We start from the raw sequence: 16,413 nt of genomic DNA, 5'->3' as shown, positions 1-16,413 counted from the left end.
CACTCTCACTCTCCGCCTCCCACAAGATTAATTGTTGTGGCTGATATATTCCTGCTTGGTCGATAGTGTATTCCACTGCAGCCGGCCGGCCCCTTGTGTTTGTGCATGTGTGTGGTTGTCAGATCTCAGACCCACTGAATATAACTGATATCTGATAGCTTATATATAGAGTAAACGGCCTTGTGGTATGAATATATGACATAGGGAATGGTAAAGCTATTAATTGCATGTCAAACAACACCTTCAGTGGGTCATTTCTCACTAGTCGACGTCTTTACGCGACATATATGTTAGTAAATTATATTGTGCATATTGCTAGCTGACTTGTCAAAACAAGGTCAGCAGCAAAAAACTGTGGACAGAAATCAAAGAACAGAGAGGACATGACAGTGAGACGTAGTTTATAGTAAAGGATGGCCTGACTACAGCCGCAGTTACAAGTATCAGGTTCTATGTAAGATGTATGCACGCTTATGTGCTGACAAGAGGTTTATGTTAGAGTCTATGTGGAGGCTAGTGTCACACACAGAAGGAAAAAAAAAAGTATTTAAGAATCTGAGTGTGAGGATTTTTTATGGAAAATCAGACCTGAAACTTCTTCATCGATGTGACAATATTGTGGATATTCATCATGGAGTAGTCCACCAAGGTTATCATCAGCCAAAGTCATCAAATGGCTCAGTCTCCGACACACATCTTAAGTATACAATCATGTTCATATCTACTGTAGTGCTTTAACTCTTTAAAACCTGATGTATCATCGCTGACACACCCTATGCATGTGGAGTTTGGATGGTTGTAACTCTTTCACTGTTTGTGCAATTGGAAAATTCTAACGGTTTCTGAAACCTGAGATGTTGCACTTTATAGGTTTCATTGGGTCATTATGGTAATTTCATTCATGCCTGTACTAGAAGCTGGAGAAGAAGCCATTTTAGCAGCATTATCACATGCAGTTAATTGTAAATGACTGCTAGATTTTGAAAGTTCTAAGTGCTCTGGGAAAATGGGCAAAAGGACTCACTCACAGCATGTTTTCTAACCTTTTTATATTCAAAATAGGAAAAAAAAAGTCCAGATGGACCATTTCAGGCTTAGGATTTAAAGGGTTAAGGTTTGTTTTGAGTTTTTGAGTTTCCGTTTTATTTACTAGTGCTGGATGATAAGTTGTAGTTTCATAGCAGGTTGACCATGTGCGATAAAAACACATCACAAACGAAATAAAAAGTGAATTGCGTTGATTAAGAAACATGATGTCCTTATATGCATCATATATTCACACTTCACATTCAAACATTTGACTAACCATCCTTTTTTATACGTGTGCCATGTTTTTCACATTAAAATGTGCTCAAGTTGATGCTATACCATGGGTTGTAAATGATCTGTTTTGTTCATCAGCTGTTTTGCAGTTTCAGTGTTTCTAACAATATAGGTTGTACATAGAGAATTTTTTTAGAAAAATTGGAAAATTAATTTAATGAGAGATGAAAACACTCTGATGTTGCAAACATTTAACTCACATAACTGGTTAGCTGTTCCTCCTGTCATCTTCCATTAAGTACAAAAACATGACTGGTTGTAGCAACAGGTACATGTGGACTAATGAGAAGATATCACAGCCACTTCAGGTTGAAGACAGCCACAGAACGCCCCTCGCCTTATACTGTTTACAATGATGCATTACATAGCCTATAGCGCCACCTTTCAAACCAGTTCACTAAAGCTTTTTTTGACAGATACATGGAAACACAGCTGATGAGTTGTATTCTGTCAAAGTTTTTGCCAGGTAATTGACTAATAGTTTATTTCAGACCTTAAATAATTCGCACAGACCTGTTTCTACTGGTGTGTGTAGCATATGGAGGAGGAAGTCAACACTTCATGCTAGCTCAGAAACTTTTTGGCAAAACAAATGACAAATAGGTGATCAGAGACGATGACTTACAGAGAGAAAAAGAGCAGCAAACAGAGTTGGTGAGTGATAGATGATGGAGAGGCAGAGGGAGAGAGTCACTCTTTCACCCTGCGGGAAATTGGAAAATAAATTGAGTTGACACAGGCAGGTTTGCATAGCAATATTGATGCCTGGGAGTGGGAGGGAAGAGGTTTGGTCGTGGGGCTTAGAGGTTTATGCGAGGCTAATCATCTCTGTAGCCACCAGTTATGAAGACCAAAAGGCTTCCTGGGGTTAGTAATTAGGAATTTCCATCTGCCATTGATAAAAAGATACAGTCCAGCATGGCTGCTTTCTCAACAGCTTTTAAGTCTAATTAAGTGGGTCTTTGGATATTTTAGCCTAAAAAGAGAAAACATATTACCCAATTCTTCTAGAAAGTAGTGTTTTAGATCTGCCAGCAGAAGCATTTCAGCTGTTGTCAGAGCATCTTGTGGGAGTATTGTTTATTTGGTGTTGGACAGCATATAAAGTAGTACCCACTGTGGGGTGTCATATTTGACTGCTGTGTGCTGATACTGTAACTCAGAGCAGCAGACAGTCAACGTATGAGTAATGTGACACTTGAACTGATATGATGAAAAGCAGCTCCTCGTCTCCTCCATCTGCAAGAGAGTTGTGGCTTTTGGCTTTATGTCAAACTTAAATATGTTTTGAGCCAACTTAAATGTGCCTGTATTGCAACGTGTACAGAAACTGAAGCACTAAAAGCTGAAATTGCTCTTCAGTTGAGAATAAGACTTTGTCTATTCAATTTATGATGCAGTATTTACAAAATGTACTTGTCTGGCTGCTCTAAGTGCTTAATACTCCTTTTCCACATATCCAGTTCAAAAGTGATGGTATTTTTTTTTTATGTGCTCTACAGCCAAAGGACTAGTTCTTGATCTGCAAAAACTGGTTTCAGAGAAGCTCCCTACCGGTCTAGAGCTAAGAAAGCAGGATTATTGCAACTAGGGCTGCACGATATTGGAAAAAACTAACATTGCGATTTTTTTTAACCCTACAATATATGTTGCGATATGAAAAAATCCTCAGGAGAATATAATAGCTGTGTGGTGCCGATATAAATGGTCAGACTAATTAGTTGTGTTTCCTCTTGTTGTGGCAACAGGTGCAAGGCACTATCAACACAGAACAGATGTTTCAATATCTTCCTTCTTGTAGCCGAAATAATTCCAGATAAATGACGTTGCTTTTCTTTTTGGCACCAAGTCTTCATTTACGGTGATTTTCTCTTGTTCATTGCTCATTTTTCAGAATTGTTACCAGCGACTCACTCCAAACTGATTAAGAACAATTGTGATTTGTGGATCATTGCATGCAGTGTGTCAGGTACCCTTGAAATTAGTTGAAAACATGTAGAGTTCATTTGCCTCCTATACTGCAGGACCTGCGATGTGACTATTGCGCACACATATATTCAAACGATATATTGTGCAGCTCTAATTGCAACCAACAAGTGACAAACCAGCATAACATGACAACAATACGATGTATTAATCATATTTTGATTCATTGCAATCCAGTTATATTCATGTAGTTCCAAACCACAACAAAAAGTCATCTTAAGGCATCTAATATAGACCTTAGAGTGTTAGATACAGAGAAAAACCCAAAAAATACTGAGCAAGCAATTGGTGACAGTGGGAAGGAAAAACTTCCTTTAACGGATGAAACCTCCGACAGAGCTGAGCTTAGTGTGGGCAGCCATCTGCCTCAACCAGTTGGGGTGAGTTGAGATGCCAATGTAGACCTGGAAATCCATGAGCAACAGAAATGATATAGTCCACTTCTGTTGTTTTTACTGTGCTTGAAATTGGTGCAAAGGTTGGTGGGAAAACAGTGATATTATATACTGTATGTTATGATGATGTGATACTGCTGTGATTCTAGACCCTGGATAACTGAACCTGGGACTGGAACCGACATCAGCCCAGAACTTCAATCAGGATTTAGTGGAAAAGAGGGTAGGAATGTTTGTTGTGATGAAATGACAGTCCAGAACTAGAAGATTTATCATAGGGGATGCACTGAATACTGATGTTCAACCGGTATTTGCCTGTTTGACTACCACTTAGCCAATAAGAACAGGACATCAGTGGCTAATGTTGATCTATTTTTGGCTCCCTCTCTGATGACTGCTCATCCATCCACTGTATCTGATGCCAGCTGAACTCCATTCAGCTCTGTTTCAGTAGTGTTAAGTCCAGTTCAATACACTCCCAAGTAGTTGTTAAAGTGTCCTGCATGAGTCTCCTGTGACTCTTATGTGCTGAACTGCATCTCTGATGGTGAGTGTGGACACCAAGCAATAATCAGCAAAAGTCAAGTGCACTTCCTGTGCCTCTTCATCTGTCTTCTTTTCTTTTCAGCTTTTCTCATCAATGGTCACCACAGCCGATTTTTCTTTTTCAATACATGCAATCTGTTGCGTCTTCTGCTGTTATCGGCACTTCCTCCATGTCTTCCTTCTGTAAATTTTTGCCGTGGTCGGCCTCGCTTTCTCTTTCCCAGTATTTTCAATTTCATCTAGTTACCAATATATTCGTCTTCCCGTCTACACATGTGCCCATACCATCCTAATCTTGCTTCCCTTATCTTGTCCTTCAATTTCACTTTAGTTGTCCCTCTGATGTACATGTGCCTGCTCTTATCCATCTTTGTCACTCCCAATGAGAATCGTAGCATTTTCATCTCTGCCACTTCCAGTTCAGCTTCCTGCTTTTTGGACAGGGCCACTGTTTCCAGACTATACATCATAGCTGGTCTCACCACTGTTTTCTATATCTTTCCTTTCACCTTCGCTTCGAGCCTCACACCCGACATACAGCTCCAACCATTCCATCCTGCTTGAATTCTTTTTTCACCTCTTTGCCACATTGACCATTACTTTACATTACATTACTGTCATGAATGGGTGAGAGATGGACCCACGATGCAGACAAATGGACAATAGAAGAACTTGTAAAATGACAGAATCTTTAATGATTTTTCCAAAAAATGGGCTTGAGCAGGAGCCAGGATGAAGGTGGCCATTGAGTCCAGGGAGGTAGTAGGCAAAGGCAGGAACTGGGAGAAAAGAACGCAGTCAGGATTAACAAAAAACAGAAAAGTAACAAAGCAAAACTACAGAGCCAGAGTTCATGTACTACCACTGAGGTGAGCTGACAATCTGGCAATGAGTTGTGCAGTAAACTGGGCTTAAATACAGAGGAGTGGAAATGGCTGATTGGAGGCAGGTGGCTTGATTGAAGATGGTGTGCAGGTATGTAAGTGAAAGGTAATGGTGAACTCCAGCTCCGCCCAGCTCCAGACAACACACACACAAACAAGACAGGGAAAGAACAAACAAGACACACACCCACAAAAGTACGATCACGTATTAGGGCCACATAAGAAAAAAAACCCGCTTGTCACTATGAGAATAAAGTCGTTATTTAATGAGAATAAAGTAGTTATTTAACAAGAATAAAGTCGTTATTTAATGAGAATAAAGTCGTTATATTTCGAGAGTAAAGTCATAATATAATGTGAAGTTGTACCCACTCATCAATGTAGAACTTAGAACATTTAGTGCAGTTCTCCTTTCATTTGGGGGTTAGACACAAAGGCCAAATACTGAGTCTGTCCTCCATCAACACATTAGTATAAGGACTCTGAAGAGAGTTTGCACACATTTGGGTTTGTTGTAAGAACTGAACTGATTTGTAGCAAATTTCCTCTTTTGTTTAAGAGAAACTGATGAAGTGGTCAGCTGTAGGACTATCAGTGGAAACACATGAGAACTATACAGAGAGGGTTTGGTGTTTCTGCACAAACTGTGAGGATTCTACTCCGAGTTTTTGAGTCCAACAGAAGGGAATGTTGCTGCTTCACTTGTTGCCTTCGCTGTAAAACCGGAAACTCTGTCGAATCTTCAAAATATTACGAGTTTAATCTCATAAAAGTACGACTTTATTCTCGTTAAATAATGAGTTTTTCTCGTTAAATAATGACTTTATTCTTGTTAAATAACTTTATTCTTGTTAAATAACGACTTTATTCTCGTTGTGACATGTTCCATTGGCAGATATTTTTTGCTTGAATTAAGCAAAAAAAATCTGCCAATGGAACAAGTGAAAATTTTCTTGGTAAGATTTCTTGAAAAAAGATCTTCAAGATCTTTTGTCTAAAAATAAGTTCTTATATCTCACTGAAAAGTTACTCTTTAGGTGATTATGTCTTATTTTAAATGTGATGAGATATTTTGACTGGAAATGAGAAAAGTACACTTGGTAAGATTTAGATTTTTTCCAGTGTAGAGGCATGGTGGGTGAAGTGTCTTGCCCAAGGACACAACGGTACATGACAAGGACAGAGTGGGATTTGAACCACCAACCCGCTACCTCCTGAGCCATGGACACCCCTGCTAGTCATGTGCCGTTGTGTCCTTGGGCAAGACACCCACCTTGCTTCCAGTGTCACTTACACAGATGAATGCGTGTGAATGTTTGGTGGTGGTTGGAGGGGTGGATTGGAAGCGTGGTAAACTACATGTGCAGCTGTGGCTACACATGGTGGTCAACTACATGAATGAATGATGGATCAAAAAGGTAAAGTGCTTTGGGTGCCTTGAAAAGCACTATAGGAATCCAATCCATCATTATTATATTATTATATTGTCCCATATATAGCATACTGAATTCCAGACATTTAGAGCCACAAAGGAAAGCAGCCAAGCAAAACTGATATTTGTTGTCGTCACTTAGGTATCCTAATGCGGGCAGGGTTACCGTCCAAAATGACGCCCGGCCCTAAAGATGATGCACACAGCTGCAGGCTGTAAAATATCACTCTTCCATATGCAAACAGAGTTCCAGTGTTGATGCTTGTTAGTCGAGCTCCTGTAAACTGAGGCGACAGTTGATCAATGGCTGATCCTTCTCTCCTCCCCGGCTTCCTCCCCATTTTCTCTCCTCACTCCACAATCATCACATCTTTTCAGCTCTGCCCTGTCACCACTCTCATCCCTCCTTATCCCGTCCCCTGCTCTTCCCATCTCCTTTTCCCTCCATGCTTACTCACTGCCTCTCCTCTCGGTGTAAACCAATTACTGCCATGTCCTTGGCTTCTAGAGGAGAGAGTACAGAGGTTTTCCCGTTTCCCTCTCCCCACTTTAATTTCACTCCTCCCTCTCCATCTCTCCTTCTCTTCAAAAGAGGCGGGAGTCACGCGGTGACATCCAGGATGCCTTCAGCGGAGCCTTCTAGGCGTCTGTAGGAGCCAGTCAGTCGATAACAGGGCCATGATGTATCTCTGATGGATTTTTGTTAAATCTGACAATGAGCTGACAACAGAGGCTTGTGGAAAATGCAGACACCCCCTCAGCAAGGTCAAGGGGCAGCATTGATCTACAACTACAAGAGCACAGAGCTGAATTTAGAAATGATTTGGTTAGTGTTAATGTTCAGAGGCCTGTTTGAAATTCATCAGTCTCCTGTATGTTTATTTCATGGAGCGGTTTCCCAGTGATAGCATGACATATAGAATGTATTTTTTATGAGTAGAATTTTTTTTTTTTTTTTTAGTTTTATTGATTCATGGCATCAAACAACCAGTAATTACATTTGCATAAAGCAATTCAGATCTCATTCACAAAACCAGATACAGTTCAAGACCGAACCCCCCCCCCCCCCCCCCCCCCCCGAAAAAAAACCAACAACATGCAGACACTTAAACATTGCAGGCTAGTGTCTAGTTTCATGATTCCTGCCTTAATATACATGTGTGCTAACGTTTCTTAAAACATAAATTCACTGGAAAAAAGCTTGTAGTCACTTCTGCAATAGTTACACAGATATTATGTAAATAAAACTATTCAGAAATAGAGCAGTGCAGTATAACACTAATCTGACATCTGATATACTTGTAAGTGATTCTGTTTCTGAATAATAATACACAGCATGATAAAGCAGTAGCACATGTCATAGAATTAATAGTTTATATAAAATGACCTAATTTTTTCCCTTTATTTTATGTTCTCAACAAAGAATGCATTTTCTTATTTGGAACTTTAATTTCAATAAAGCCTGTAACAAAGTATAGAATGCTGGAGCAGAAAATATTAAAAAATAATTGGATAATACACAGATATGGTTATAGATCAACAATATGAAAATGGTCAATCAGACATAATACTGTATAATGTGTTAGTGCAGTGGTTCCTAACCTTTTTTGGCTCGTCACCCCATTTTAACGTCACAAATTTCTGGTGACCCCAGACATTCAAAACAGAGACCTTTTTTTTTTTTTTGCTAAAATTAATTTGTTTTTGATCATGTCATAGTTTGCTATACTATGTTGCAAATAAACGTTGATTTTAGATGACATTTAGACTATATAATGCATATTATTATGGACGGAGGCAGAAAAGCCAGGTTGAGATTACTGCACAAAGTGAGGATTTTATTTTCCTTGGTCAGAATATGTACAGTCAGTCCAGCTTGGATTTACAAGGCTGACAATTAATACTGAACAAACAGTAACTCAAACTATGAATTATGAAAGAGCTGCAGCATCTGAAACCGACCACGATGAACATTTGAAAGATAAACAGAACCACAGTGCTTCAAGTGCAAGTGCAAGTTCACAGTGCAATTTATCAATTACTTGAAATTTCAGGCGACCCCATTTGAATTCCAGGTGACCCCACATAGTGTCCCGACCCCAAGGTTGAAAAACACTGTGTTAGTGCGTAACAATGGGTGATGAAAGTGAATAACTCTCCTACAGATTTGTCTATTCTTGGCTTTTTATTTAAGGGGATATTAATGCTTATCCACACTCTCATAGTAAATGATAGTATGTCAGTGCTAGATGATATGCTGGTAAATTTTGGGGGGGGGGGGGGGGGGGCAACAATCTTTTTTAGCGAGAAAAAGTCAATCATTCATTCATTCATTCATTCATTTTCTGAACCTGCTTCATCCTCACTAGGGTCAGGGGGGGTCACTGGAGACTATCCCAGCTACCTTATGGGCAAAGGTGGGGTACACCCTGGACATGTGTCCAGTTCATCACAGGGCTGGCATATAGAGACAAACAATCACTCTCATATTCACACCTATGGGCAATTTAGATTAATCGATTAACCTATCAGTGCATGTCTTTGGATGGTGGGATGAAGCCGGAGTACCTGGAGAGAACCCACGCAGACACGTGGAGAACATGCACAAACCGTTTAAAAAACAGTTTTCATCCCACTGCCATAATTGCACTGAACACTGCTGGACATTAATTAATTGTGTGGAATGCTGAATGTTGTCCAGGGTATATGATTTGATTGATTTTTTTTTTTTTAGATATTTATGCTGTCAGGGTTTTTCTTTTATATTTTAGTTTTTATACTCTTTTATATATGTTATTTATTCTTTTTATGGCACCTAGGGCAATTGCACTTTTTAAAAAAAAATTGTTATATCTGTTCAGTGACAATAAAGACAGTCTATTCTATGCAAACTCCACACAGAAAGGCCCACCCCCATTGACTGGTGTTGGAGTCGAACCCAGGACCTTCTTGCTGTGAGGCATGAATGCTATCCACTGCACCGCTGTGTCGAAAACATCAATAAGTCACCCAAATCATTTCAGTTCACTGTGACTGTACTCTATTTATAAAGTATTACCAAAGCCAGTACAGTAGGTTACATCAATCCACATGAGGTTGATCATACAGAATATGTTTTTCTTTTTTTTTTTTTCACAAAACAGAACATTCTCTGACATAGGACCCTAAGAATTAAAGCACAAGTAAATGGAATACAATAGGAATACCATAAAGGGAAATCACATGGAAAATAAATATTTGTTTTTGCCAAAGAAAATTACAGCAGTACAATAACAGCCAAAGAGAGACATAACAATCTTATAATAGCTCCCATTCCTTCATCAGTCACCCAAATACTGAGTAATACAGTTCCATCTTTGTTCAAAAGTGTCCATCTTTAATTGTAGACTTGCGGTCATTCGCTCCATAGTGTAGACCCTTTTCAGTCTCTGTACCCACTCAGTTATAGTCGGTGGTTTTGGATCTTTCCAGTTGACATTTATCATTTTCTTAGCGATCAATAAAAGTATCCGTAACGTGTCATTGATCTGAACTAAATGTCTCCTTAGGTATAGCTCCCAGTAGGAATATCAATAAGTCTAAAGGGGAGTTCACTTGTAAGGTTTTGTCTGTTTCCTCCTTGACTCTCTTCCAGAATCCTTGGATTACTGGGCAGTCCCAAAAGATATGTAAATAATCTCCAATGTTTCCACAATTTCTCCAGCACAGTTCCACATTAGGTTCTTTCACACTGTAAGCCCAGTAATTACAATGTACTTACATGATTTAAATTTTGTTACATTACTATAAAATGTTAAGTATATTCTACTTATTTGTAGATGTAGTCGAAAGTACAAAAAAGTTTAAGTTGAATGGATTTAAATCATTAAGTTTTAGTCATGACCACACCTTTTTATCTCCACGTTGCATTGTGGGTATTGGGCATGTTGTTGAAAAGGTGTTATTTTTATGTGCAGGGGTTCAGCGGGGTTGTGGTGTTGGTGTTAATTTTAACTTCATGTGTGTATGGTAATGTTTATTGGCTTTTTTGTGTTTGTTTTTGTATTTTTGTAGAGCTGCACCATAAGTGAGAACCATAGACCGAACAATGGCTTTCCTGTTCATCTGTGAATGTTCTTGTTTAATGTAAATCTTTATGCCTTGTCAAATTAAAAGCACTTCCTGTACTGACACATTACATTAAGCTACCTTACTGCCTAACTTCCATCCACACTACATTATATTAAGTTGAAAAATTATACAAAGAAATTCATATTGCAAAAGATTTTAATTTACATCAACTTCAAATTGAGTACAATGAACTGATGATATTAAGTCTAATGATTATACAAAGCAATTGACAATGCAACAAATTTTAAGTTAAATTAACTTGGCATTTAGTTTGTTGTACTTAAAATAGCAGTTCCATTCAAATCAAGCATTTAAGTTTAATATGCTCAAGTTTTCAATACTCATAACTTAAATTTTTTAAAGGCAACCAGTTTCCTCAAATTTTTTAAGTAAACCCAACTTATCCGGTCTTACAGTGCACGTGCTGAAATTATAACAAGTTTATTAAAATACCTTATTTTTAAATTATTCAAATTTTTTTCCATAACTGAAGAGAATATGTTTTACTCTCATACTTCTTATAGAATAAACAAATCAGATCTCAGGTCAGTTGAGGTTTCTTTTTTTTTTGCTTTTCCTTTTGACTCAGTTATTCTTTATCCTGGGCAGCTGCCTGTGACCCAGCGGCTAAATAAAACACAGCAGAAAGTGTTGATTCTTTTTCATGACTGACAGGCTGCTTTCGGAGACACTGAATTGTTTTGACGGGATCCACGAACCAGTTTTCTCTTTCTCTGTATTCTTTTTGTCATCAGTCTGGGTTCCTTTCCTCTCTCTCCTTCCTCACCATCTCTTATCTCTCCTGTCTCTCTTCATTCCCGGTGATGAGAGTGACTCACGTATAGCCATCTGCTGCCCGGCAAATCCTCTCCCGCCTTATTACCCTCCTTTTGTTTATTAACAGCACTCCTGGGATGACAGCGATACCTCTATCTCCTCGTCTTATCTATCTTCTCCATCTCTTTCCAATCATGTAGAACTCTTCTTCACCTCCTCATCTGTGCTGGTAGGATTTCAACTTATATTCATCTTACACTGCATTTCACCTCTGTGCCTTAATTCACCTCTGCACACGTCACGTCACTTCACCTGATATCATTTTGTGTTGTTCTCCCAGGAGACAGATTGTAGGAATGAGGTCAGACTGAGTGTGTGTGTGTGTGTGTGTGAGCATATGGATCTAAAGGTGAGCAGACTGTTGATGTTTTGTTGATGTAGGTGTTTCTGTTGCTGATGTAATTATGACCTCCTGCAGAAAAGTCAACAGACACAGGAAAACACCCTGGGGAGAGGACTTTTACGGATGCACAAAAACAGAAAGAGGGAAATGAGGCTGTTTTGGCTCTCGCAGACCTTTCATTGAACCTAAGTGCTGTCACATTGCATTTGTATCCGACCATAATATTTTATTTTGTTGTGGTTGATGATTTTTTAATACTGTGTTTTTTTATGCAAGCCTTAGCCTGGGGAGGTAATTATAGCCCAGTAATATACAGTCACAAAAACAGAAATTCAGCTTCAACTTTTAAACAGTTGTTTGGTCTGTTTGTGCACTTTTTGACCTCCTGGAGCTCAAATATGGTCACTCTTCACAGTCACAATGTTTTCACAGCAGGCACAAAGAAAAATAAACTAGATAACTATCCAACCATACACAACAGAAACGGTGACACAGTTTTACTTTTACCTCATATTTTCTTCCTTTTTCTGCATGGAAATTAAGTTGCAATAACCACAGAAGATTGAAGCCAGTATCTTTAAAATGCTATATATCAAAATAAATATTTCAAAATAAGTAAAATAAAATAAATAAGCAAATACATATAAATTAAATAAAAAATAAAATAAAATAAAATCATTTCGGGATTAGACCTTCCTACTGTGAATATGTTATTAACTAGTATTTATATTTTATTTGGACTCTCCAGGAAGTGTCAGTATTGTTTTTTGGGTGATTTGAATTGACTGACTGTTAGCTACCGGCAGAATCAAACTTTTACAGCTTCTGTTTATTAAAAAAAATATTTTGTATCCTTGGCAAACAGTTCTGCCGTAGTGGTTAGATGCTACACTAACAAGACCACTAAAGGATTCTGTCACACAAGTGTTTCAAAAAATTTACTGTTACTTTATTATAATACCCAACCTGTTAGCATCGCTTAGTTATCTTAGCTAATGTTATGTCATCTAGCATGCTAAGTAGTGTGTTTATGCATCACTTAAAGTGAGTGTTATTGTTAAAACACAGATGTATTTGACTAGGTAGCTGAAATTTCTTTTTTTTGAGTAAGTTAGCTGAGAATTAGCTTAGCCATTAGCCATCCAGGAGAAGATCAGCGTAGGGCTGCTGCTCCTCCACATCAAGAGGATCCAGTTGAAGTGGCTTGGAACACTTGTTGGGCGCCTCCCAGGTGAGGAGTATTGAGAATGTCCAAGTAGGAGAAGATCCTGGGGTAGACCCAGGACACACGGGAGGAATTAAATCTCTCACCTGGCCGATAGATGGATGGGTGGATGGATGGATGGATGGATGGATTGAGGGAGTTTCCCTCATTTTTGCCAAACTCCACACTTGTGGAGTGTCCGAATATGGTCACTTCTGGCTCCAAAAAACAAAGACAGTAATGGCCAAAATGGCAAACTTGTGCCCTCAAAATGGGGAGTTGCATCCACTTCTTTATATGTTGTGTGTACAACATCCTGGTGTTTATATCCTGTATAATAATAAAAAAAAAGCATTAATTTTAAATTCTGTGCTTATGCACATGTACAGAGTCATTTTTAAAGTGGAAACTCATTCAGTTTTTAGCTGTAGCTCTCTGTCACTTGGAAATTGAAAAGAAAATGATGAATAAATAGAATGGAGGTATGAACAAAAAAGTTAATGACCTAGAGCGTGACTCAGGTTAAATCAGCTTACTTGCTCACTGTACTTTCTTTTTGTGGTATGTGTGACAGTACCTGCTGGTATTTTTAAGACTTCAGGAAACAGACTCTGAATGAGGCTCTTTTGATTCAAAACGGTGAAATACTTGATCCGTTTAATGCCAGCTGTTGCAGCTTTCTCCCCATCCTTTTTCCTGGCAGTGTTACTTGAAGCTAAAGCAGAAATTACTCATTATATCACATGCCGTTTCTGTCGGTCTGTTTTTCTCCATCTGCCTCTCTTCCTTCTGGGATGAGTCGCTCGTTCATTCATTCATACATCCATCATGCAGCAGAGACAAGCAGTAATGATGGAAACGCTCCATTTCCACTGCTCAGAGGAATAGAAACTTCACACGGTCACACATCCAGTTTAAAGATCGTAACGTCAGACTGTCACAATCACAAAAAGATGACTGTAGTTAGAGATGCACTGTAGGGTGTGTTTGTGTGTGTGTGTGTATACGTGTGTATGTGTAACTCTAAAGTCAGCTCTGTGTAGCTGTTATTATTGAGGCATTCACCAAGCTGAGTGATACTCATAACCATTCATTAGTATATAGGAGAGGTCAGCTGTAACGTGACAGAAAAACACTGCTGATTGGGTGACGCACACACAAACACTAACAAACAAACGCACACACATGGTGACTAACAGTTATTGGGCTTATGCCTGTTTTTATCAAGGCTTGTTTTCATCTGTGATCACTGGGTAATTACACAGCTCACCACTTCATCAATTAAACATGAACCACTATCATGCACATTTCAATCAGGCCTAATATTGACCTGTGTGTGTGTGTGTGTGTGTGTGCGCATGTGCATATTTGTATTTTTTATTTTTTTCATTTGGCTCAAGTTTAACATAACACAACTGGGGTACACAAGAAAATTTTGAGCAGCTGTGTCAAAAGTGAGTTTCTCTCATTCTTTCCGAGCTCCACAATCGAAATATGTCTAAATATGGTCACCTCTGGCTCCAAAAAAAACAACACGGTGATGGCCAAAATGGCAACCTTGAGTCTTCAAAATGGGGAGCTACATATACATCTTTTATATGTTGTGTGCTAGAAGTACAACATACTGGTGTTTATGTTCTGTATATTAAACAAATCTGCATTAGTTTTAAGTTCTGTCCTTATATGCATGTACAGGGTCATTTTCAGAGTGGAAACCATATTCAGTTCTGTATCTTTAGCTCTCTGTTGGAAATTGAAAAGAAAATGAATGAAAGAAAAGGAGGTATGGATAAAAAAGGTTAATGACTTAGATTGTAACTCATGTAAAATCAGCTTAAATTAAATCAGTGTGTGCATGCATATTTTTTCATTGGGCTTAACTTTTACATAACACAACCGGGGTATAGTTGAATATTTCTGGCAGCTGTGTATCAGTCACAACCCAAATCACAAGATGACAGATGACAAAAGATCCCATGGGTGCTCTGTGTAGTTTTAAAGCATCACCTTTTTTTTTTTTTAGCCAAGATAAGGAATAAAGAAATACAAAACCACTAGATCACTCGACTTAAAGACCATAATTAGTGGTTGTGCCAAAGTAGTAGTAGCAGGTGTGAGCATCTCTATTAACTGTAGTGTTTAACCTTGTATGATGGGGTGGAGGCAAAAGCCTTTCCAGAGACACCAATTAGCCTAACACCCAATGTGGGAGGATGCTGTAGCACCATGAGAAAACACACCCACAAGTATGAGGAAAACATAGACACTCACAAGTCTCCAAAGTATTGTTTAGATAATTCTAAGATAATGTGACAGTAAAATAAGAGGTGCCAGGGGACTACCAGACATCACAGGTAACAAAATGACAGCATGTAATTGATAGTCTTAAATAACAGCCTTTTGAATTTGTACAATGAGTCGCCTTCAAACTAACATGTTACAGCTTGTGATTATTCACAGTTTGGGGTGCCGATAAGGGGGGGGGGGGGGGGGGGGGGGGGTAAACATGACAAATTTATGGGGCCCAGCATTTGTGGGGGGCCCATAGAGCAGTGGAGGGGGTCCAGTGGATACAGGCTAGAAGTTCTCAAATTTTTGTGTAAGATCCGCTGTATAATAGAGGCATAGAAGTTGGGAATTGGACGTTGAAAGCATGTTAAGTTTCAGTTTCGTTTTCATGCTAGTGTAAGTGATGTTATGTATGGACAAAATGAACAGATTCATGTCATTGATTGGCTATGTACTAATTATATATATATATATATTTTTTTTTTACTTTGTCAGACCATATTTGCAGCTGTTCAAGCCATGACATCATCCACTTCTGTTCATTTGTCTGTATTCAGTTTGATGGAGTACTGTCCAGTTGTCATTCTACCAATTTCCATGTGATGATTACCAGTGCTGGGAATAACGGCATTAAAAATAACAGCGTTACTAATGCCGTTATTGTTTTCCAGTATCGGTTAATCTAATTAATTACAATTGGAAACGTTACAATGCTGTTACCGATAGTGAAATGTGGCGTGGTATTATGCACTGATATCTAACAGCTGTTATCCGACCTCGCTCACTCAGCTAGGCAGTAGAGATGTGACGTTCGTTCGCGGATGAGTCGAGTCTTTTGAACGACTTTTTAAAGAAAACGATAAGAACCGATTCGCAGTTACTGTTCTACTCTATGCAACTGGCCTGTGAAACCCATTCAAAAATCTGAATTCTTTTACATATTTGATGTTTTTTTAAAAAAGCAATGCAATAAATACTTTCCCTGGTAACTAATTACATTTATGAAGGAGTAATTCAGTTACTAATTCACTTGTTTTTTTAGGAAAGTAACTAATAACTATAAG

The 16,413-nt window shown here is 38.6% G+C and overlaps 1 protein-coding gene across 4 annotated transcripts in view; it reads left to right on the top strand.

The window, feature by feature from the left end:
- arhgef49 (Rho guanine nucleotide exchange factor 49) overlaps positions 1 to 16,413 on the top strand; it is a 115,735-nt gene that overhangs the window by 36,349 nt on the left and 62,973 nt on the right. Inside the window, exon 1 of one of the 4 annotated variants that reach the window (XM_030125699.1) lies at positions 11,479 to 11,682. The exons of 2 other annotated variants lie outside the window; for them this stretch is intronic. The gene's annotated coding sequence lies outside the window, so the exon portion shown is untranslated. Of the gene's footprint in view, positions 1 to 11,478; positions 11,683 to 16,413 lie in introns of those variants that run through there. One more of the 4 variants, XM_030125696.1, reaches the window with a different exon arrangement.

Source organism: Sphaeramia orbicularis, chromosome 21 (genome assembly GCF_902148855.1).
Source record: "Sphaeramia orbicularis chromosome 21, fSphaOr1.1, whole genome shotgun sequence".
Classification (NCBI taxonomy): domain Eukaryota; kingdom Metazoa; phylum Chordata; class Actinopteri; order Kurtiformes; family Apogonidae; genus Sphaeramia; species Sphaeramia orbicularis.
Note: the sequence above shows the minus strand (reverse complement) of the source record. Positions and strands in the feature narration are given on the sequence as shown.